This window comes from Myotis nattereri, assembly GCF_964212035.1.
Source record: "Myotis nattereri genome assembly, chromosome: 19".
Classification (NCBI taxonomy): domain Eukaryota; kingdom Metazoa; phylum Chordata; class Mammalia; order Chiroptera; family Vespertilionidae; genus Myotis; species Myotis nattereri.
This window is the reverse complement of record NC_138095.1, coordinates 26,537,904-26,560,296: the sequence shown is the minus strand read 5'-3', so window position 1 is coordinate 26,560,296 and position 22,393 is coordinate 26,537,904. Positions and strand designations below refer to the sequence as shown.

At 60.8% G+C, this 22,393-nt stretch overlaps 1 gene segment (V, D, J or C); it reads right to left on the bottom strand.

Annotated features, from left to right (window-relative positions):
• Positions 1-10,211: 10,211 nt before the first annotated feature.
• On the bottom strand, positions 10,212-10,693 carry LOC308535037 (immunoglobulin lambda variable 4-3-like). The segment is given in 2 exons: positions 10,648-10,693; positions 10,212-10,531 (listed from the first exon to the last, which is right to left on the bottom strand).
• Between the last annotated feature and the right edge of the window lie 11,700 nt (positions 10,694-22,393).

Genomic DNA, 22,393 nt, shown 5'->3' with positions numbered 1-22,393 from the left:
GATTGACAGGTCACAGCTCCATGCTCAGCCACTGGCCACATGGAGCTCGTAAAAGCACTCCTGTTGCGGTCAGTGTCTGCCCGGGGCTGTGAGTCATCAGGCAGATCCCAGGTGCGGTGCCTCAGTCTCCCCATTGTGCAGTTGAGGCCGGGACAGGGCAGGTGCTAGAAGGAATCTTTGAGGTGAGGGAATGAGAGGCAGCTGCCAAGCGGAGTAAGTCTTTATGCAGTGGTTCTCAACCTTCTGGCCCTTTAAATACCGTTTCTCATGTTGTGACCCAACCATAAAATTATTGTCGTTGCTACTTCATAACTGTCATGTTGCTACTGTTATGAGTCGTCATGTAAATATCTGATCTGCAGGATGGTCTTAGGTGACCCCTGTGAAAGGGTCGTTTGACAGCCAAAGAGGTCTCGACCCCCAGGGTGAGAACCACTGCTTTAAGGGAATGCTTCTCGCCAATAATTGTCCCGCTGGGGGTTATATTCAGGAATAAAATAACCTAATCTAAGAAATGAGGTCAGGACCAGTTCACTGAGCACCAGCGGAGTCAGGCCCTGGGACAGGAAGCCCAGGACTTGCCAGCCACGGGCCAGGAATGGGCGCCTCAGTGTCAAGGGTGATACTGTGTAAACCTGTCCTGTAGGTTTGAGGTTAAGGTTACGGACCCTCTGGCCCAGGCCCATCTTAAGGCCCCTGAGGCCAGGCCCACCCCATCTGCAGGTGGCTTTGCCAGGTGGCTCTCTGGCGCCCCCTGGCTGTGGAGGTGCAGGCTGAGCTCTGCCCAGGGGTAGATGCACAACCCACTGCTCAGGTGGAGACTCCCTGGTCCCTGGGCTGCTGGCCGCAGGGGAGGGGGGCGGGCTCCTCTCTGTGACCCCTGACCTCCTCCACCAGGCAGGGAGGCTCAGGTCACCCACTGAACGGTGAAAACAAAGGGAGCACAGGCAGCAGCCTCAGGGAAGGAGGGGAGCCTGGGGGGGCGGGGTGTGTGTGTGTGGAGCTTGGTCAGGCCCTGCCCTGCAGGAGAGTCAGGTGTGATCCAGGACACTGAGCAGGGGCAGTGGGGGGTGGGGGCGGGGGGGGGGGGGGCTCTGGGCTGCAGCCCTGTTCCCGTCTGAGGCGTGGAACTTGGGGTGGAGTGGGGGTCCCTGGGTGATGAGGAGGGTTCCAGGTAACCAGTCAGGAGGTCTGGGAGCGGCTGGGCACATCCACTGCCCGAGGGTTTCCAGGAGGGCGCTGCTGGGCAGGGACAGGTGAGAGGCAGGGGGCTCAGACACACCTCCGGCTGCTCCCTACCCCCGGGGCTGAAGACACTCAGGGAGGCAGTTGCTAATCTCCCCCACCTTTCTACGTCCACGCAGCCCTGTGGGGACTCCTGCTGCTGAGTGCGCCTCTGGTCCTGAACCGGCTCCCGAGGGCTCCTGTGGGTGACCCACCCCACATTCCTGCAGGTCCCCCCACCTGGCTGGCCTGGCCCCACCACAGAGGTGGGGGGGGGCGCTTGGCCCAGAAAGGAGGGCTTCGAGGTGAGGGCTGTTCACCGCGGGGAGGGGAGCGGAGGACAGGGCCTGGGTGGTCTGGGTTCCATAGATGACCAAATGGCAAAGTGTTAGTGACAGGGACACAGACAGAATCCTGGGGACCAGCTGGAATGTGAGAAATGGGAATCCTGCCCTGTTCACCGTGACTGCTTTGTTCTGTTAAAGGAGGCGCCTTCTCACCTGGCTGGGAGCTGCACCTGGGACCTGGGAGCTCACCTGGGAATGTGATCCGTCCTCCCCACCAGGAGGCTGCCTGTGATCATGGGAAGATGACCAGCCTGGTTGCAGAACCCAGAGCCGCCAGCCCTTTGCACACCCACAGCCCTTTGCACACCCACAGGCCTTTGCACACCCACAGGCCGTTGTGAATCTCCTGCCCCCATTACCTGTGACCTGCCATTTGGCACACCCATTGCCTAAGTCCGCTGTACTCCTTGTCCTTCTCCCCAATACAAGCAGCGGGCTTATGGGGGGCAGAGCAGGTTTCTGTGGGTGACCCGCTGCTCCCCCAGGCTGCGGCAGGAGGGGAATCAACGCTCATATGATTCCTCCCTGTCTCCGCTGAATTGGCTCCAGGGGGACAGGCAGCGCAGCCCATGGATTGTGGGGTTACTCTGCCAGGAAACAGTCCCCAGGTGGGACCCGCAGTGGTGTCTGCACTTCCTCCCTCATCACGTGAAACCTCAGGACAGGAAGAAACCCGGGCAGCAGGCGCCGGGTCTCAGGGCCTCTGGGGGGTCCCCACAGCCAGTGAAATGTGGGGGTGTCTCACCCAACATCCTCGACGACACAGCCCCGGGGCATCCACCCGCTGCTTCTACCCAGGAGGAAGGGGCTTCGCCAGGGCTGCTGGGCCACCTCTCTCCTCGCTCACATGGCAGCTGATGCCATGAGGGACGGGGAGGAGGTTCTAAGGCTGTTGTGGCTATTAAGGCGGCCAATAGCCCAGCTCAGAGCAGCCCCTCATCCACCATTTCCATCACCAGGAACAGAGGCCCCAGAGGACAGAGGACCCGCTGAGTCCCCCAGCGCTGCCGGGGCCGGGCCAGGCCGGGGAGGACTCCTGACCCTGAGCCTGGCCCACAGCTGCTCAGACAGCGGGTGAGCGTGGGCACCGGGCCCGGGGGCAGGTTTCTGTCCCACTTCCCCACCCGCCTGAGTCACTGTGAGTCACTGCCAGGTGCTCCCACTGCCATGAGGTACACCACAGTAATAGTCCGCCTCGTCCTGGGCCTGGGCCCCGCTGATGGTCAGGGCGGCCGTGTTCCCCGAGTTGGTGCCTGAGAATCGGTCCGGGATCCCTGAGGGCCGGTTGCTATCACTATAAATGACCAGCACAGGGGCCTGGCCGGGCTTCTGCTGGTACCAGTGAGTATATTTATTTCCAATGTTTTCTCCCCCACACGTGAGCTTGGCCGTCTGTCCCGGGCTCACCGACACCGAGGGCGGCTGCGTCAGCTCATAGGAGGCCACAGAGGCTGCAGGAGGAAGAGGAGGCAGGAGGGTGAGAGCCCCTTCCCGGGCACCCCCTGCCGCCCACCTGCCTGAGCTCCAGGGGTTCCCAGGCCCCAGGTGCCCTCTCACCCCCCTCAGCCCAGGTGGCCTGGGGCTCCCGGGGATGGAGCCTCTGAGCACTGAGCCCCCCCTTCCTGCTGCAGGGGAGCCCTCAGGCCCTCAGAGCCCATGAGCACAGGGGGCGCCGCCTCAGCCCTGAGCCAGCAGCAGGGCCTGAGCCTCCTGCCCCACAGGCATCGCCCTGAGCTCAGAGGCAGCCAGGCGGGTGCTGGCCCCGGGGCGGGGAGGGTGTGAGCCGGGCAGCACCTGTGCAGTGAGCCAGGAGGCCGAGGAGGAGAGGGGTCCAGGCCATGGTGGGCGCCCTGACTCTGCTCCCTGAGGCCCAGGCTGCAGGGCTCCTCCCAGGCCTCTCTTATCCCCTTGGACACAGCTGCGGGGCATGCAAATCAGCCAGGCCCAGGGGCTGCTGGGGGCTGGTGGCTTCTGAGAAGGGCTCAGCCCAGGGACTCAGGGAGGGAGGGGCAGCCCCTGCAGATCCTACCCTGGGGGTCCCATGGTCTGGGGTCACATCTGTCACAGCAGGGGGTGGGGAGAGGGAGGGGGCCTGCTTTGGCTGAAGGAATTCTACAGGCGACATCACAAGCTTAGGAGCGAGGTCCTGCTTTACCTCAGGGCCTGGGCCTCAGAGACCGAATAACATTGACTCTTTGTCAACAGCATATGGAGTTTTTTGTTGTTGTTTTTTTAACTGTTTTTATTGATTTCAGAGAGAGGAAGGGAGAGGCACAGAGAGAGAGAAACATCAATGACAAGAGAGGAACATAGACCGGCTGCCTCTTGCACGCCCCCTACTGGGCATCTGGCCCCCAACCGGTCCCAGTGCACTGATAGGAACTGGACCGTGGCCTCCTGGTCGACAGGTCACAGCTCCATGCTCAGCCACTGGCCACATGGAGCTCTTGAAAGCACTCCTGGTGCGGTCAGTGTCTGCCTGGGCTGTGAGTCATCAGGCAGATCCCAGGTGCGGTGCCTCAGTCTCCCCATTGTGCAGTCGGGGCCGGGACAGGGCAGGTGCTAAAAGGAAGCTTTGAGGTGAGGGAATGAGAGCCAGCTGCCGAGCGGAGAACCGCTGCTTCAAGGGAATGCGTCTCACCAATAACTTGTCCGCTGGGGGTTATATTCAGGAATAAAATAACCTAATCTAAGAAATGAGGTCAGGACCAGTTCACCGAGCACCAGCGGAGTCAGGCCCTGGGACAGGAAGCCCAGGACTTGCCAGCCACGGGCCAGGAATGGGCGCCTCAGTGTCAAGGGTGATACTGTGTAAACCTGTCCTGTAGGTTTGAGGTTAAGGTTATTTACCCTCTGGCCCAGGCCCATCTTAAGGCCCCTGAGGCCAGGCCCACCCCATCTGCAGGTGGCTTTGCCAGGTGGCTCTCTGGCGCCCCTGGGTGGTGGCTCCGTCCTGCCTGTGGAGGTGCAGGCTGACCTCTGCCCAGGGGTAGATGCACAAGCCACTGCTCAGGTGGAGACTCCCTGGTCCCTGGGCTGCTGGCCGCAGGGGAGGGGGGCGGGCTCCTCTCTGTGACCCCTGACCTCCTCCACCAGGCAGGGAGGCTCAGGTCACCCACTGAACGGTGAAAACAAAGGGAGCACAGGCAGCAGCCTCAGGGAAGGAGGGGAGCCTGGGGGGGCGGGGTGTGTGTGTGTGGAGCTTGGTCAGGCCCTGCCCTGCAGGAGAGTCAGGTGTGATCCAGGACACTGAGCAGGGGCGTTGGGGGGTGGGGGCGGGGGTGGGGGTGGGGCTCTGGGCTGCAGCCCTGTTCCCGTCTGAGGCGTGGAACTTGGGGTGGAGTGGGGGTCCCTGGGTGATGAGGAGGGTTCCAGGTAACCAGTCAGGAGGTCTGGGAGCAGCTGGGCACATCCACTGCCCGAGGGTTTCCAGGAGGGCGCTGCTGGGCAGGGACAGGTGAGAGGCAGGGGGCTCAGACACACCTCCGGCTGCTCCCTACCCCCGGGGCTGAAGACACTCAGGGAGGCAGTTGCTAATCTCCCCCACCTTTCTACGTCCACGCAGCCCTGTGGGGACTCCAGCTGCTGAGTGCGCCTCTGGTCCTGAACCGGCTCCCGAGGGCTCCTGTGGGTGACCCACCCCACATTCCTGCAGGTCCCCCCGCCTGGCTGGCCTGGCCTGACCACAGAGGTGGGGGTAGCGCTTGGCCCAGGAAGGAGGGCTTCGAGGTGAGTGCTGTTCACCGCGGGGAGGGGAGCGGAGGACAGGGCCTGGGTGGTCTGGGTTCCATAGATGACCAAATGGCAAAGTGTTAGTGACAGGGACACAGACAGAATCCTGGGGACCAGCTGGAATGTGAGAAATGGGAATCCTGCCCTGTTCACCGTGACTGCTTTGTTCTGTTAAAGGAGGCGCCTTCTCACCTGGCTGGGAGCTGCACCTGGGACCTGGGAGCTCACCTGGGAATGTGATCCGTCCTCCCCACCAGGAGGCTGCCTGTGATCATGGGAAGATGACCAGCCTGGTTGCAGAACCCAGAGCCGCCAGCCCTTTGCACACCCACAGCCCTTTGCACACCCACAGGCTGTTGCGAATCTCCAGACCCATTACCTGTGACCTGCCATTTGGCACACCCATTGCCTAAGTCCGCTGTAATCCTTGTCCTTCTCCCCAATACAAGCAGCGGGCTTATGGGGGGCAGAGCAGGTTTCTGTGGGTGACCCGCTGCTCCCCCAGGCTGCGGCAGGAAGGGAATCAATGCTCATAGGACTCCTCCCTGTCTCCGCTGAATTGGCTCCAGGGGGACAGGCAGCGCGGCCCATGGATTGTGGGGTTACTCTGCCAGGAAACAGTCCCCAGGCGGGACCCGCAGTGGTGTCTGCACTTCCTCCCTCATCACGTGAAACCTCAGGACAGGAAGAAACCCGGGCAGCAGGCGCCGGGTCTCAGGGCCTCTGGGGGGTCCCCACAGCCAGTGAAATGTGGGGGTGTCTCACCCAACATCCTCGACGACACAGCCCCTGGGCATCCACCCGCTGCTTCTACCCAGGAGGAAGGGGCTTCGCCAGGGCTGCTGGGCCACCTCTCTCCTCGCTCACATGGCAGCTGATGCCGTGAGGGACGGGGGAGGAGGTTCTAAGGCTGTTGTGTCTATTAGGCGGCCAATAGCCCAGCTCAGAGCAGCCCCTCATCCACCATTTCCATCACCAGGAACAGAGGCCCCAGAGGACAGAGGACCCGCTGAGTCCCCCAGCGCTGCCGGGGCCGGGCCAGGCCGGGGAGGACTCCTGACCCTGAGCCTGGCCCACAGCTGCTCAGACAGCGGGTGAGCGTGGGCACCGGGCCCGGGGGCAGGTTTCTGTCCCACTTCCCCACCCGCCTGTGTCACTGTGAGCTTTAGCACTGCTGTCCCACACCGCACAGTAATAGTCGGCCTCGTCCTGGGCCTGGGCCCCGCTGATGGTCAGGGTGGCCGTGTTTCCCGAGTTGGTGCCTGAGAATCGGTCAGGGATCCCTGAGGGCCGGTTGCTATCATTATAAATGACCAGCACGGGGGCCTGGCCGGGCTTCTGCTGGTACCAGTGAGTATATTTATTTCCAATGTTGTCTCCCCCACACGTGAGCCTGGCCGTCTGTCCCAGGTTCACCGACACCGAGGGCGGCTGCGTCAGCTCATAGGAGGCCACAGAGGCTGCAGGAGGAAGAGGAGGCAGGAGGGTGAGAGCCCCTTCCCGGGCACCCCCTGCCGCCCACCTGCCTGAGCTCCAGGAACTCCCAGGCCCCAGGTGCCCTCTCACACCCCTCAGCCCAGGTGTCCTGGGGCTCCGGGGATGGAGCCTCTGAGCACTGAGCCCCCCTTCCTGCTGCAGGGGAGCCCTCAGGCCCTCAGAGCCCATGAGCACAGGGGGCGCCGCCTCAGCCCTGAGCCAGCAGCAGGGCCTGAGCCTCCTGCCCCACAGGCAGCGCCCTGAGCTCAGAGGCAGCCAGGTGGGTGCTGGCCCCGGGGCGGGGAGGGTGTGAGCCGGGCAGCACCTGTGCAGTGAGCCAGGAGGCCGAGGAGGAGAGGGGTCCAGGCCATGATGGGCGCCCTGACTCTGCTCCCTGAGGCCCAGGCTGCAGGGCTCCTCCCAGGCCTCTCTTATCCCCTTGGACACAGCTGCGGGGCATGCAAATCAGCCAGGCCCAGGGGCTGCTGGGAGCTGGTGGCTTCTGAGAAGGGCTCAGCCCAGGGACTCAGGGAGGGAGGGGCAGCCCCGGCAGATCCTACCCTGGGGGTCCCATGGTCTGGGGTCACATCTGCCACAGCAGGGGGTGGGGAGAGGGAGGGGGCTTGCATTGGCTGAAGGAATTCTACAGGCGACATCACAAGCTTAGGGGCGAGGTCCTGCTTCACCTCAGGGCCTGGGCCTCAGAGACCGAATAACATTGACTCTTTGTCAACAGCATATGGAGTTTTTTGTTGTTGTTTTTTAACTGTTTTTATTGATTTCAGAGAGAGGAAGGGAGAGGCACAGAGAGAGAGAAACATCAATGACGAGAGAGGAACATAGACCGGCTGCCTCCTGCATGCCCCCTACTGGGCATCTGGCCCCCAACCGGTCCCAGTGCACTGATAGGAACTGGACCGTGGCCTCCTGGTCGACAGGTCACAGCTCCATGCTCAGCCACTGGCCACATGGAGCTCTTGAAAGCACTCCTGGTGCAGTCAGTGTCTGCCTGGGCTGTGAGTCATCAGGCAGATCCCAGGTGCGGTGCCTCAGTCTCCCCATTGTGCAGTCGGGGCTGGGACAGGGCAGGTGCTAAAAGGAAGCTTTGAGGTGAGGGAATGAGAGCCAGCTGCCGAGCGGAGAACCGCTGCTTCAAGGGAATGCGTCTCACCAATAACTTGTCCGCTGGGGGTTATATTCAGGAATAAAATAACCTAATCTAAGAAATGAGGTCAGGACCAGTTCACCGAGCACCAGCGGAGTCAGGCCCTGGGACAGGAAGCCCAGGACTTGCCAGCCACGGGCCAGGAATGGGCGCCTCAGTGTCAAGGGTGATACTGTGTAAACCTGTCCTGTAGGTTTGAGGTTAAGGTTACGGACCCTCTGGCCCAGGCCCATCTTAAGGCCCCTGAGGCCAGGCCCACCCCATCTGCAGGTGGCTTTGCCAGGTGGCTCTCTGGCGCCCCCTGGCTGTGGAGGTGCAGGCTGAGCTCTGCCCAGGGGTAGATGCACAACCCACTGCTCAGGTGGAGACTCCCTGGTCCCTGGGCTGCTGGCCGCAGGGGAGGGGGGCGGGCTCCTCTCTGTGACCCCTGACCTCCTCCACCAGGCAGGGAGGCTCAGGTCACCCACTGAACGGTGAAAACAAAGGGAGCACAGGCAGCAGCCTCAGGGAAGGAGGGGAGCCTGGGGGGGCGGGGTGTGTGTGTGTGGAGCTGGGTCAGGCCCTGCCCTGCAGGAGAGTCAGGTGTGATCCAGGACACTGAGCAGGGGCGGGGGGGGGGGACGGGGGGGGGGCTCTGGGCTGCAGCCCTGTTCCCGTCTGATGTGTGGAACTTGGGGTGGAGTGGGGGTCGCTGGGTGATGAGGAGGGTTCCAGGTAACCAGTCAGGAGGTCTGGGAGCGGCTGGGCACATCCACTGCCCGAGGGTTTCCAGGAAGGCGCTGCTGGGCAGGGACAGGTGAGAGGCAGGGGGCTCAGACACACCTCAGGCCGCTCCCTGCTCAGGGGGTGCGGGGGCGGGGGGGGGGGTGATGGGGGGCGGGGCTGAAGACACTCAGGGAGGCAGTTGCTAATCTCCCCAGCTTCCTGCCCTCCAAGCAGCCCTGTGGGGACTCCAGCTGCTGGGTGCGCCTCTGGTCCTGAACCGGCTCCCTAGGGACCCTGTGCGTGCCCCACCCCACATTCCTGCAGGTCCCCCCGCCTGGCTGGCCTGGCCCCACCACAGAGGTTGGGCGATCCCTTGGCCCAGAAAGGAGGACTGCGAGGTGAGGGCTGTTCACCGCGGGGAGGGGAGCGGAGGACAGGGCCTGGGTGGTCTGGGTTCCATAGATGACCAAATGGCAAAGTGTTAGTGACAGGGACACAGACAGAATCCTGGGGACCAGCTGGAATTGTGAGAAATGGGAATCCTGCCCTGTTCACCGTGACTGCTTTGTTCTGTTAAAGGAGGCGCCTTCTCACCTGGCTGGGGGTTACACCTGGGACCTGGGAGCTGCACCTGGGCTGGACCTGGGAGCTCACCTGGGATTGCGGCCCATCCTCCCCACCAGGGAGCTGCCTGTGATCATGGGAAGATGACCAGCCTGGTTGCAGAACCCAGAGCCGCCAGCCCTTTGCACACCCACAGCCCTTTGCAAATCTCCAGACACATAACATGTGAACTGCCCATTTGGCACACCCATTGCCTACGTCCCCTGTAATCCTTGTCCTTCTACCCAATACAAGCAGCGGGCTTATGGGGGGCAGAGCAGGTTTCTGTGGGTGACCCGCTGCTCCCCCAGGCTGTGGCAGGAAGGGAATCAACGCTCATATGATTCCTCCCTGTCTCCGCTGAATTGGCTCCAGGGGGACAGGCAGCGGGACCCATGGCTTGTGGGGTTACTCTGCCAGGAAACAGTCCCCAGGCGGGACCCGCAGTGGTGTCTGCACTTCCTCCCTCATCACGTGAAACCTCAGGACAGGAAGAAACCCGGGCAGCAGGCGCCGGGTCTCAGGGCCTCTGGGGGTTCCCCACAGCCAGTGAAATGTGGGGGTGCCTCATCCATGATCCCCGACGGCACAGCCCCTGGGCATCCACCCGCTGCTTCTACCCAAGAGGAAGGGGCTTCGCCAGGGCTGCTGGGCCACCTCTCTCCTCGCTCACATGGCAGCTGATGCCATGAGGGACGGGGAGGAGGTTCTAAGGCTGTTGTGTCTATTAGGCGGCCAATAGCCCAGCTCAGAGCAGCCCCTCATCCACCATTTCCATCACCAGGAACAGAGGCACCGGAGGACAGAGGACCCGATGAGTCCCCCAGCGCTGCCGGGGCCGGGCCAGGCCGGGGAGGACTCCTGACCCTGAGCCTGACCGACAGCTGCTCAGACAGCGGGTGAGCGGGGGCACCAGGCCCGGCGGGCAGGTTTCTGTCCCACTTCCCCACCCGCCTGTGTCACTGTGAGTAAATGCCACCATAAACACCACAGTAATAGTCCGCCTCGTCCTCAGACAGGATGTTGGAGATGGTTAAGTAGCGGTCGGCCCCGGAGCTGGAGCCCGAGAAGCGATCGGGGATCCCGTCCCCCTTGGTGTGGCTTCCGTCCCTGTTAATGTACATGAGGAACCGAGGGGCCTGTCCTGCTCTCTGCTGAAACCAGTTAACATAGTTGTAGTTGCTGTGCTCACTGCTCAGGGTGCAGGTGAGCTTGACCGTGCCCCCCGGGGCGGCAGAGGCAGACGGGGGCTGGGTGAGCACAGGATCAGCACAGAGACCTGCGGACAGAAAACACAAGAGCGATGCCCACTGCGCCCCGATGAGCAGGCGCCCCTGGGACTGAGCTGGGAGGGAGAATGGGGGGCAGGACCCCAGGTGCGGTGACCGCTCTGACCTGTGGAGATGACGAGGGGCAGGAGGTAGAGGGGAAGCCAGGCCATGGTGGGAGGGTCCTGAGCGCTGCCTGCGGCTGCCCAGCTGGCACTGGCCCTGCCAGCTCCTGTCTTATCCTCTCTGCCTGCAGCTCAGGAGGGAGGAGCAGGGATGCAAATCTGTTGTCTGGGCCCAGCCAGGGTCTGTCTCAGCTGCTGGCCCCGCCCTGAGCCCAGGGCCTCCTGCGGGGACTCCCCTGGGGCAGAGGGCAGGTGTGGGTTTCATTGCTAAGAGCTGGTTGGCCCAACAGAAGGGTCTTCAAAGGAGCTCAGTCCTGCTCTTTGCACTTGACAAAGCCCAGGGGACCCTGACCTCTAAAGGCCTCCAACCAGGACCCACAGCGCCCCCCGTAATCCCTACGATGAATGTCAACTGCCTGTGCAGCTGGTTGATCACCATGACTGCTTCTGAGAGCTTCCTGGAGGCTGACAGGTGGGGGGTGTGTCCCTGGGCCCCTCACTCAGCGTCACAGGAGCCCACACCCCCCTCTGCTGGGGCCCAGCCTCTCCTCCCGGCCATGAGGAGGGAGCATTCTGGGAGGTGAATGATTTTCCCAGAATCCCCCAGACGGAGATGATGGGTCAAGACTCCAATGCAGGAGACTGACCTCGGAGCCTGACCTTCAGCCCCCTCCTTGTCCTGCCCCTCCCCAGGTCCCACACCCCGTCTTCCCGCTCATCCCAGCCTCCTGAGCCCTCCTGTCTCCGCCCTCTTTTCTCTATTCACGTGTCTGTCCTCCTGGAGTCTGGTCTTAACAGCGCTCAGATCCTCACAGTGTTGGCATTGGTGTTTCCAGGGAAACATGGATCTGTGTGTGGACTGAGGTGGGGACACTCCCCTCTCTATAGCCGACACCACGGGTTCATGTGTCAAAGGGATGTTGGGAATCAGGTCCTGCTTAGGGCCCGTGTCGGGCTAGGCTGCTAGCCGTTTGGATCAGGATTGCTCTCTGGCCTGGCCAAGGCCATTGCGTGTGGAGCAGGGTCAGTACAGGAACAGGAAGCCTTTGGTTTATGAAGCACATTTGGTCAGAAAGCAGGTTCACCCAACATCCCTGATGGATGTGCTGGTTGTCCACCTGTCCTGCTGAGGATGCGATGACATGGTTCACTCCCACAAGCTCGCGACACTGGACATGGAAACGAAGTGGGAGGCGCTTTGTGACTCATGAGCACAGACAGACAGACCCCTGGCCACTGCTCAGCGTTTGGTCTAAAGAGGGAACTGACATGAGCCCAGGGCACCTGCCTCAGACACGCCCCCTGCTGTCCCAGCTGAGGGGGCACCAGCTCCCCTCTCCCTTCCCCCCCAATGCTGCCCCTCCTCACACCCACACCTCAGGGTCTCCCCAGGGGCCCTGCTGGCCACTCCTGCTGCCCAGTCCTCACCCCTGAGCTGTGGGCTCATGACCTCGTGGGAGGGAACCTGTTAGTTCCGTCCTGGGCGACCTGACCTCCATGGAAGGGTCTGAGCTGGGGACTGAGGCCCACATGGCCCTTTGTGGGGAACAGCAGGTCCCCCCGTCCATGGACATTCCTGATTGTCAGCTGTCCCTCCAGATCCCTGCGCACAGCACAGCGTCTGGCCTCCGGGAGGTTCATGGAAATGCCCTTCCCACCGAGAAGGGTATTCCCAGCAGCATTTATTTATTTATTTACTATTATTTTAAAAATATGTTTTTTATTGATTTCAGAGAGGAAGTGGAGGGAGAGAGAGATAGAAACATCAATGATGGGAGACAATCATTGACTGGCTGCTTATTGCATGTCCCCTAACGGGGATGGAGCCTGCAACCTGGGCAGGAGCCCTTGATCAGAATTAAACCCGAGACCCATTAGTCTGCAGGCCGATGCTCTATCCACTGAGCCACACCAGTGAGGCCCAGCAACCTTTATTTTAAACATGAAAAGACCCATTGTCATCAGGACACTGGCGGGTGATAAATGTCTGGGAGCCCAGGTTCCCTGTACACTGAGCTTCTATTGAACATGGAGGGGTCACTGTGGAGCTGATGTGGCTGCTGTTACAGACGTTCCCGCTCACGGGATCAAGGCCCCTCCCGGGGGCCGTCCCGATGCACCCACACTCCTCATGGGCCTCCTGCTCCCGGACAGGACCCATGGCTGACAGGGCTCCAAGTGGGATCGTCCACAGGTGCCTGAAGCTGCCCCTGTCCCGCTCGATATAGACAGGCAGCCGTGCTCAGGGCTTGGTCTGCAGCCCTCGGGGCTGGAGGAGCGGATTATGCACGAAGGTTTCTGTCCCACTTCCCCATCCGCCTGTGTCACTGTGAGCTTTAGCACTGCCGTCCCACACCGAACAGTAATAGTCGGCCTCGTCTTGGGCCTGGGCCCCGCTGATGGTCAGGGTGTTCGTGTCCCCTGAGTGAGAGCAAGAGAATCGCTCAGGGATCCCTGAGGGTCGGTTGTTGTTACCATACATGACCACCACCGGGGCCTGGCCGGGCTTCTGCTGCTGCCAGGTTGGATAATAATTTGTTAGGAGTTCTCCCTGGCAGGTGATCCTGGCCGTCTGTCCCGGAGCCACAGACACTGCTGGGGGCTGAGTCACTTCTGAAGAGGCCACAGAACCTGTAAGAGAGGAGAGGAGAGGAGGGGAGAGGAGAGGAGAGGAGAGGAGAGGAGGGGAGAGGAGAGGAGAGGGGAAGAGAGGAGAGGAGAGGTGAGTGTGGGCATGAGGCTCTCAGTCCCAGAGGCCCACACCCCGCAGCGTCCCCTGGGCTGAGCTGAAGGTCATGGCCAGGCTGCTCCCTGGTTTCTGGGCCTGATCCTGGGGGCAGCACCTGTGCAGAGTGTGAGGAGGGGGAGCAGGAGGGTCCAGGCCATGGTGAGGCTGCCAGGCTCTGCTCTGAGCCCTCAGCTGGGGTGTGGTCTTCAAGGCTCCTCACCCCTGGGTGGGCGGGGCCTCATGCAAATCCACTTCCTTCCTCCTGGGCCTCAGGGGGGTCTCCCTGCTGAGCAGCACAGGGCTCAGTGGAGGAGGCTGTGCCAGGGCTCCATGCATAGGCCTGAGCCAGGTTCCCAGAGCGCCCTGTGCTGTCCAGTTAGAAAGGTCTGTGCAGCCGGTGTGGCCCAATGTTGGAGCATCGACCCATGAACCAGTGGGTATAGCTTTGATTCCAGGTTAGGCCCAAGCCCAGGATGGGGGTTGGATCCCCACTAGGAGGGTGCAGAATGCAGCCAATCATTGATTCTCTCATCATTGATGTTTACCTCTTTCTCTTATCCTCCATTCCTCTCTCTGAAATGAATAAAACATATTTTATAAAAAATTAAAAATAATCTTCTGACCTATGACCCAGCAGCTGCACACACAGGCTGCGGCCTGGCCTCCTCTCAGGGGGTGTGGACAACCCTCAGGCCTCCTTTCTGGTGAGGACTCGCCCTCAGGGCGGGGCTGGGGGTCTGGGAGGAGCCTGTGGGGCCAGTGGTCATGCTGGGGTGGGAGAGGCCAGGATCCCATGGCCAGAGGCAGAGAAATTGCTCCTGTGCTTCTCAGGCGACCTTGTTATTGATTGTTTGAGGTCTAAGGCCAAGGTCGCGTTCATTCATGACATCAGAAGCACGATTCACCACAGGAACAATTCATGCATTGACACTCATCGAAAGCAATCTCCTTGGCTTTGCCAAACTTTCTAAAGAAACAGGCAGCAGAGAGACGAGAAGTTGGTGTTAACAACACATCCAATGGTGACCAGTGCAGAGAGGACAGGAGGAATCATGAAATTTAGCCAAAGAACCACAGCCCAGGAGGACACAGGCAGATCCAAGAGCAGGCGCGTCAGGAAGAGGGTGTGTGACGGCCATGCGCACAGGAGAGGGCGTCCATCCTCAGCTGTTAGGGAAACACCAGCGAATCCACAGCGAGACACGACCACACACGGGTCAGGGGCTCCCGTGACACAGGGACCCCGGTGCCGGCAGGGGTGGGGGCGGGGCGGGGGGAGGAAGGGAGGCGATGCAGGGACGGTGGGAACGGGAAAGGGTCGGTGATTGTGGGAAGGCGCCTCACAGCCTCTCGGGGACTGACACTCGCACTCAGCACACAGCCCAGCAGCTGTGCTCCGGGCACTCATTTCAGAGGGAGGCCTGTGCTCACAGGGACACTGTGCCCAGAGGTCATGGCCCCGCGGGCACCAGGTCCACGGGGAAGCCACGGAGGCCTCTGCTCTTCCTGCGTGGACGGGTTAACAGCCGTCAGTCCCCCTGGACTAGAACACTGCTCAGCAATGACAAGGAAAGCGCTCTTTTTACAATACATGTATTTTTATTCATTTCAGAGAGGAAGGGAGTGGGAGAGAGAGAGAGAGAGAGAGAGAGAGGCAGAGGGTTCGTGGGACCTCTTTTGGGACAAAGTCAGCACAGCCCTTTAGAGAACAGCCCTTCACAGGGAGGAGGACCAAGGAGGCCCTGGGACCCTGTGCTTCTAGCTCCTGGGTTGACAGACGTCACTGCGGGGTCAGCCCTGAACCATCTCCTCCTGCTCCCTGTCCCCTCCCTCCCCGGAGACCAGTCCGGCCTCCCTCCTACCCCTGGGGGGTCACGCAGGCCCCGGGCATCTCCTGGACCTTCATCTCAGAAACAACCCTGGGGACCAGCCCTGCCTCCCTCCTGCCCCAGTTCAGCTCAGCGCCCAGGGACCCAGCCAGTGAGTGCACAGCTGCTCCCTGCGGCCTGGGCAGTGAGGGGGTGTGAAAGGCGCTGCATTTCAGTTCCAGAAAACCAGGCAGGAGGCCAGCCCGTCCCCTCCCCTGGGCTCCCCTTGTGATGTAATTCCGGGGGATCCCCCACAGGACTCCCCTCCAGCGGGAAGGAGGCCACAGGTTTCCCACTTCAGTCTCTGGCCCCAGGCCCTGCTGCCCTCCCAGGGGACATGGCCTTGACCTGACCTTGGGAAAGGCCTGGGCAGAGGGGGAGCCTGTCTTGGCCCCACAAGGGGAGGCCCTGGTGCAGTGGGAGGAGCCAGGCCCTGCTCCAGGCTGGTCCTGCTCAGACCTCCTCACAGGCCCTGCCTCCCTCCTGGGCCCAGGGATGCACCCCCCACGGGTCAGGGCTCTGTCCTGCCTCCCTGAGGACAAGAGGCTTCCTGCTCAGCCCCCAAACTGCTAGGGCCCTGCTTCCCTCCACAGAGCAGCGGAGGCAACAAGTGATGTCCAAGGTCACCCCTGCAGCACAAGGTCTCTGTTGCTTCCTGAGCAGAGCCCCAGATGGGAGCCCAGGCCCAGTGGCTCCTGGGAACCTGGTCAGCACAGCCCCGCCCTCAGGGGTAATGTCTGCGGGGCCTGGTGTGGTCTGTCCCAGCTCCTGCCCACAGGTGAGCGGGGATCAGAATGTAAGTGTTGGCACAAACACCCCAGTCGTGGCCCCGTTTGCTTCTCCCCGTGGCGCCTTGGGGAGCAGGAGGTGGGTGGTGGGTTTTGCACAGGAAAGTCAGCATATCAGCACCCAGGAGGGGGACAGAAAGCAGGTCCCCTGAGTCCCCGGGAACAGAGGGAGGGAGGTTTGAGCCCCACTTCCCCTTTGTCTGTGTCACTGTGGCTCACCCGATCTGGCCACCAATGCTATAGTCTGCACCACAGTAATAGTCCGCCTCGTCCTCGGACTGGAGGCTGGAGATGGTTAAGTAGCGGTCGGCCCCGGAGCTGGAGCCCGAGAAGCGATCAGGGATCCCGTCCCCCTTGGTGTGGCTTCCGTCGCTGTTAATGTACATGAGGAACCGAGGGGCCTGTCCTGGTCTCTGCTGATACCAATCAATAGTGTAGCCACTGTGCTCAGCGCTGAGGGTGCAGGTGAGCTTGGCCGAGGCCCCCGGGGCGGCAGAGGCAGACGGGGGCTGGGTGAGCACAGGCAGAGCACAGAGACCTGCGGACAGAAAACACAAGAGCGATGCCCACTGCACCCCGATGAGCAGGCGCCCCTGGGACTGAGCTGGGAGGGAGAACCGGGGGCAGGACCCCAGGGGCGGTGGCTGCTCTGACCTGTGGAGACGACGAGGGGCAGGAGGTAGAGGGCAAGCCAGGCCATGGTGGGAGGGTCCTGAGCGCTGCCTGCGGCTGCCCAGCTGGCACTGGCCCTGCCAGCTCCTGTCTTATCCTCTCTGCCTGCAGCTCAGGAGGGAGGAGCAGGGATGCAAATCTGTTGTCTGGGCCCAGCCAGGGTCTGTCTCAGCTGCTGGCCCCGCCCTGAGCCCAGGGCCTCCTGCGGGGACTCCCCTGGGGCAGAGGGCAGGTGTGGGTTTCATTGCTAAGAGCTGGTTGGCCCAACAGAAGGGTCTTCAAAGGAGCTCAGTCCTGCTCTTTGCACTTGACACAGCCCAGGGGACCCTGACCTCTAAAGGCCTCCAACCAGGACCCACAGCGCCCCCTGGTGTCCCCAGGGTGAATGTCACCTGCCTGTGCAGCTGGCTCATCACCAGGACTGCTTCTGAGAGCTTCCTGGAGGCTGACAGGTGGGGGGTGTGTCCCTGGTCCCCTCACTCAGGGTCATAGGAGCCCACACCCCCCTCTGCTGGGGGCCCAGCCTCTCCTCCCGGCCAATGAGGAGGGAGCATTCTGGAAGGTGAATGATTTTCCCAGAATCCCCCAGACGGAGATGATGGGTCAAGACTCCAATGCAGGAGACTCACCTCAGAGTCAGACCTTTCAGCCCCCTTCCTGCCCTACTCTCCCCCCAGACCCCCGCCCCTTTCACCCCCTAGGCCTCCTGAGCCCTCCTGTCCCCGCCCTCTTTTCTCTATTCAGGTGTCTGTCTTCCCTGCGTTGTTGTGAACAGCGCTCAGATCTTCATGGTGTTGGCATCGGCCTTTCCTGGGAAACAAGGATCTGTGTGTGGACTGAGGTGGGGACACTCCCTTCCTCCCTCTGGGGCTGACACCACGGGGTCATGTGTCAAAGGCACATGGGGTCAGGTCCTGCTTACATCCCGTGTCGGGCTAGGCTGCTAGCCGTTTGGATCAGGATTGCTCTCTGACCTGGCCAAGGCCATTGAGTGTGGAGCAGGGTCAGTACAGGAGGAGGAAGCTTTTGAGTTCATAAAGCACATTTGGTAAGAGAGGAGGTTTCACCTGATTTCTTGAAGGAAGTTAAGTTTTGAAAACTAGCACTGCTGAGAACATAATGTCACTAATGCACTCCCACACGCTGGCGACGCTGGACATGGAAGTGAAGTGGGAGGCGCTTGGTGACTCATGAGCACAGACAGACAGACAGACCCCTGGCCACTGCTCAGCGTTTGGTCTAAAGAGGGAACTGACATGAGCCCAGGGCACCTGCCTCAGACACGCTCCCTGCTGCTCCCAGCTGAGGGGGCACCAGCTCCCCTCTCCCTTCCCCCCCATGCTGCCCCTCCTCACACCCACACCCCAGGGTCTCCCCAGGGGCCCTGCTGGCCACTCCTGCTGCCCAGTCCTCACCCCTGAGCTGTGGGCTCATGACCACGTGGGAGGGAACCTGTTAGTTCCGTCCTGGGCAACCTGACCTCCATGGAAGGGTCTGAGCTGGGGAGTGAGGCCCACATGGCCCTTTGTGGGGAACAGCAGGTCCCCCCGTCCATGGACATTCCTGATTGTCAGCTGTCCCTCCAGATCCCTGCACACAGCACAGCGTCATGCCTCAGGGAGGTTCATGGAGAAGGACACTCCCAGCAACATTTATTTATTTATTACTAGAGGCCCAGTGTATGAAAATCATGCACTGGGGGGGATGTGTGCCTCTGAGACCGGCCTACACCCTCTCGCAGTCTGGGAGCCCTTGGGGGATATCTGACTGATGGCTTAGGCCCACTCCCGTTGTGGAGCAGCCATGAGCCTGGCTTCAGGCTGAGCAGAGCTCCCACTGTGGGAGTACACTGACCACCAGGGGCTGCTCCTGCATTAAGGATAAGCGTCTGCCCTCTGGTGGTGAGTGTGCGTCATAGCGACTGGTCATTCCACCATTTGGTCGATATGCATATTAGCCTCCTGTTATATAGGATTATTTTTAAATATATTTTTATTGATTTCAGAAAGGAAGGCAGAGCAAAAGAGAGAGAGAACAATCAATGATGAGAGACAATCATTAATTGGCTGCCTCCCGCACGCTCCTTACTGGGTATAGAACCCACAACCAAGGCATGATGTGCCCTTGACCACAATCGACCTTGGGACCCATCAGTCTGCAGGCCGATGCTCTATCCACTGAGCCACACCAGTGAGGCCCAGCAATGTTTATTTTAAAGTTCAAAAGGCCCATTGTCATCAGGACACTGACGGGTGATAAATGTCTGGGAGCCCAGGTTCCCTGTAAACTGAGCTTCTATTGAACATGGAGGGGTCACTGTGGAGCTGATGTGGCTGCTGTTACAGACGTTCCCGCTCACGGTGTCCAGGCCCCTCCCGGGGGCCGTCCCGATGCACCCACACTCCTCATGGGCCTCCTGCTCCCGGACAGGACCCATGGCTGACAGGGCTCCATGTGGGATCGTCCACAGGCGCCCGAAGCTGCCCTTGCTCTCGCTCGAAACAGACGGGCAGCCGTGCTCAGGGCTTGGTCTGCAGCCCTTGGTGCTGGAGGAGAGGGTGACACAGGGAGGTTTCTGTCCCACTTCCCCATCCGCCTGTGTCACTGTGAGCTTTAGCACTGCTGTCCCACACCGCACAGTAATAGTCGGCCTCGTCCTGGGCCTGGGCCCCGCTGATGGTCAGGGTGGCCGTGTTCCCCGAGTTGGTGCCTGAGAATCGGTCAGGGATCCCTGAGGGCCGGTTGCTATCAGCATAGATGACCAGCACGGGGGCCTGGCCGCGCTTCTGCTGGTACCAGTGGACAATTTTACTTCCAATGTTTTCTCCCCCACACGTGAGCCTGGCCGTCTGTCCCGGGCTCACCGACACCGAGGGCGGCTGCGTCAGCTCATAGGAGGCCACAGAGGCTGCAGGAGGAAGAGGAGGCAGGAGGGTGAGAGCCCCTTCCCAGGCACCCCCAGCCGCCCCGCCCGCCTGAGCTCCAGGGGTTCCCAGGCCCCAGGCGCCCTCTCACCCCCCTCAGCCCAGGTGGCCTGGGGCTCCCGGGGATGGAGCCTCTGAGCACTGAGCCCCCTCTTCCTGCTGCAGGGGAGCCCTCAGGCCCTCAGAGTCTGTGAGCACAGGGGGCGCCGCCCCCCAGCCCTGAGCCAGCAGCAGGGCCTGAGCCTCCTGCCCCACAGGCAGCGCCCTCAGCTCAGAGGCAGCCAGGCGGGTGCAGGCCCCAGGGCAGGGAGGGTGTGAGCCGGGCAGCACCTGTGCAGTGAGCCAGGAGGCCGAGGAGGAGAGGGGTCCAGGCCATGGTGGGCGCCCTGACTCTGCTCCCTGAGGCCCAGGCTGCAGGGCTCCTCCCAGGCCTCTCTTATCCCCTTGGACACAGCTGCGGGGCATGCAAATCAGCCAGGCCCAGGGGCTGCTGGGAGCTGGTGGGTCCTGAGAAGGGCTCAGCCCAGGGACTCAGGGAGGGAGAGGCAGCCCCTGCAGTCCTGCCCTGGCCCAGGGGATTCTGGGTTATTCCGGAACCATCTGGTAGCGGGGATATTTCCACTTAGATGGATCCTGGCCTCGGGCCTGCGCTGGCCTGGCCCTAGCAGAGCTCAGAGGGGAGGCCTGTCTGCAGGTGTGAGCCCGGGAGAGACGGTCCCTGGAGAGGTGAGAACCTGAGCCTGAGGTCCGAGCAGGGGCCGCCCAGGCCCGGTGTGTGCGCATCAGAACCGGAACACGTGCCCGCCTGGCTCATGGCACGTGGGGTTCTAGGAGCCACTGAGGAGCTGTACGTGTCTGAGCTCGGTGAGCGCTCGGGGCAGGTCAGAGATGCTGGGCGGCCGTGTCCCCCGGGTGCCTGGTGCCGGGAGGCTCAGGGCTGAGGCAGGTGTGACAGCTGGAGGTTTCGCAGGAACAGGGCGGGGAGGGGCTGGAGAGGAATGAGGGGCCTGGACCTGAGCTGGAGAAACAGGCGAATCCCATAGGAACCAGGGGGGAGAGATGCAGCCAGAAGGTCCCAGAGGTGCCAAAGGCAATGCTGCAGGAACCCCCTGCTCTCTCTGCAGGTGGGAGGGTGGGGGGAGTCATCCCTGTGAAGTTAGAACCCCTCAGGCCAGGCCCTCCCAGGAGCCAGGAGGCGGGAGGTGGTCTGTGCTGCCCCCTGGTGGCCGCTGCTCTCTGGCTGCTGGGGGTGCAGGTGTCCTCTGTCCAGGTGGAGATCTGAGCCTCCAGCTCAGGGGAAACTCACTGATCCCTGAACTGCTGGTCCCAGGGGGGGGGGGCTGGTCTCTCCATGGCCACGGCCGGTCTCAGGACCAGGCACCAGAGGCCAGGTCGCCCAGGAACTGGGAAGGGAAGCATTTAGAGGATGGGGGTCGGGCCCCCTGAGGCATCACTGCTCCTATCCCTGGGGTGGCGGGTTCTGGGGTGGGACTGGGGGACACAGGGCTTAAGGACTGACTCTCAGTGGTGCTGGCCGCTGGTGCAGGTCAAACAGCACCGTGTGCTGGGTCTGCCGGGATCATTTCTCTCAGTGTCGGCGTCTGAGAGAGTTCTACTTCCCCTTCTCTTTTGAAAGACAGTTTCGCTGGGCAGAGACGTGGAAGTGGACCGCGTTTTGTGGTTTTGTTTTTACTTTTAGTTTTCTCAGGGCATCGCTTCACTTTCTCCTAGTTTGTGCTGATTTCAAGGAGGGACCTGCTGAGATCTCCAGGTTCCTCTCTGTGGAATGTGTCCTTCTCCTGACGCTGTGAGGGTTTCTCTTCTGTGCTGGTTTTAAGGAATTGGATCATGTTTGTGCTGATGTTTCGTGTGTGTGTGTGTGTGTTTGTGTGTGTGTGTGTGTGTGGCCTGTGTGTGCTTGGACTTGTCAGAGTGCTTGGGTCTGTGGGATCCCAGGTTTCACGACTTTTAGAATCTTTCTGATGAGTATTTTATTTTCTCAAATATCTTTCTACCTCCCCTCGAATCTCCTCTGCTTCAAAGACAGAAATTACATACATATTAAGCTCCCTAACGTTGTCCTGGAGCACAGGGAGGCTTGTGTTAGTGATTTCAGTGTCTTGTTCTGTCGGTGGTTTTATCTCTTGTCTATAGATTCTCTTCCATGGCACCAACTGACTAATCTCCTTTCTGGTGATCCACCTTCTGTCCACCCATCAAGTGTGACTTTCTCTCCGACTCTGCAGTTTTCATTTCTACTCATTGAGTTGGATGCTGTTTTTTTGTCTCCCTCATCTGCAATTATCATGTTCAGTCATTCTTTCCCTCCTGAACAAATGAAATGTGGATTTTTGAAGTCCTTGTCTACAAAGTCCATCTTTTGTGAAATTTCTTGGCCAGAATGATGGATTGATTTTTTCATTTTTTTAAAATATATTTTACTGATTTTTTACAGAGAGGAAGGGAAAGGGACAGAGAGCCAGAAACATCGATGAGAGAGAAACATCCATCAGCTGCCTCCTGCACATCCCCCACTGGGGATGTGCCCACAACCAAGGTACATGCCCTTGACCGGAATCGAACCCGGGACCTTTCAGTCTGCAGGCTGACACTCTATCCACTGACCCAAACCAGCTATGGCTGATTTTTTCATTTTTATTTTGCTTCTTATGGCTCATATTTTCTTGTGTCCCTGCGGGTAATTTTGATGTGACACCAGACTTAGTGAATATTTATTTCCTTGTTTAGTAAACAATACTTGCAAATAT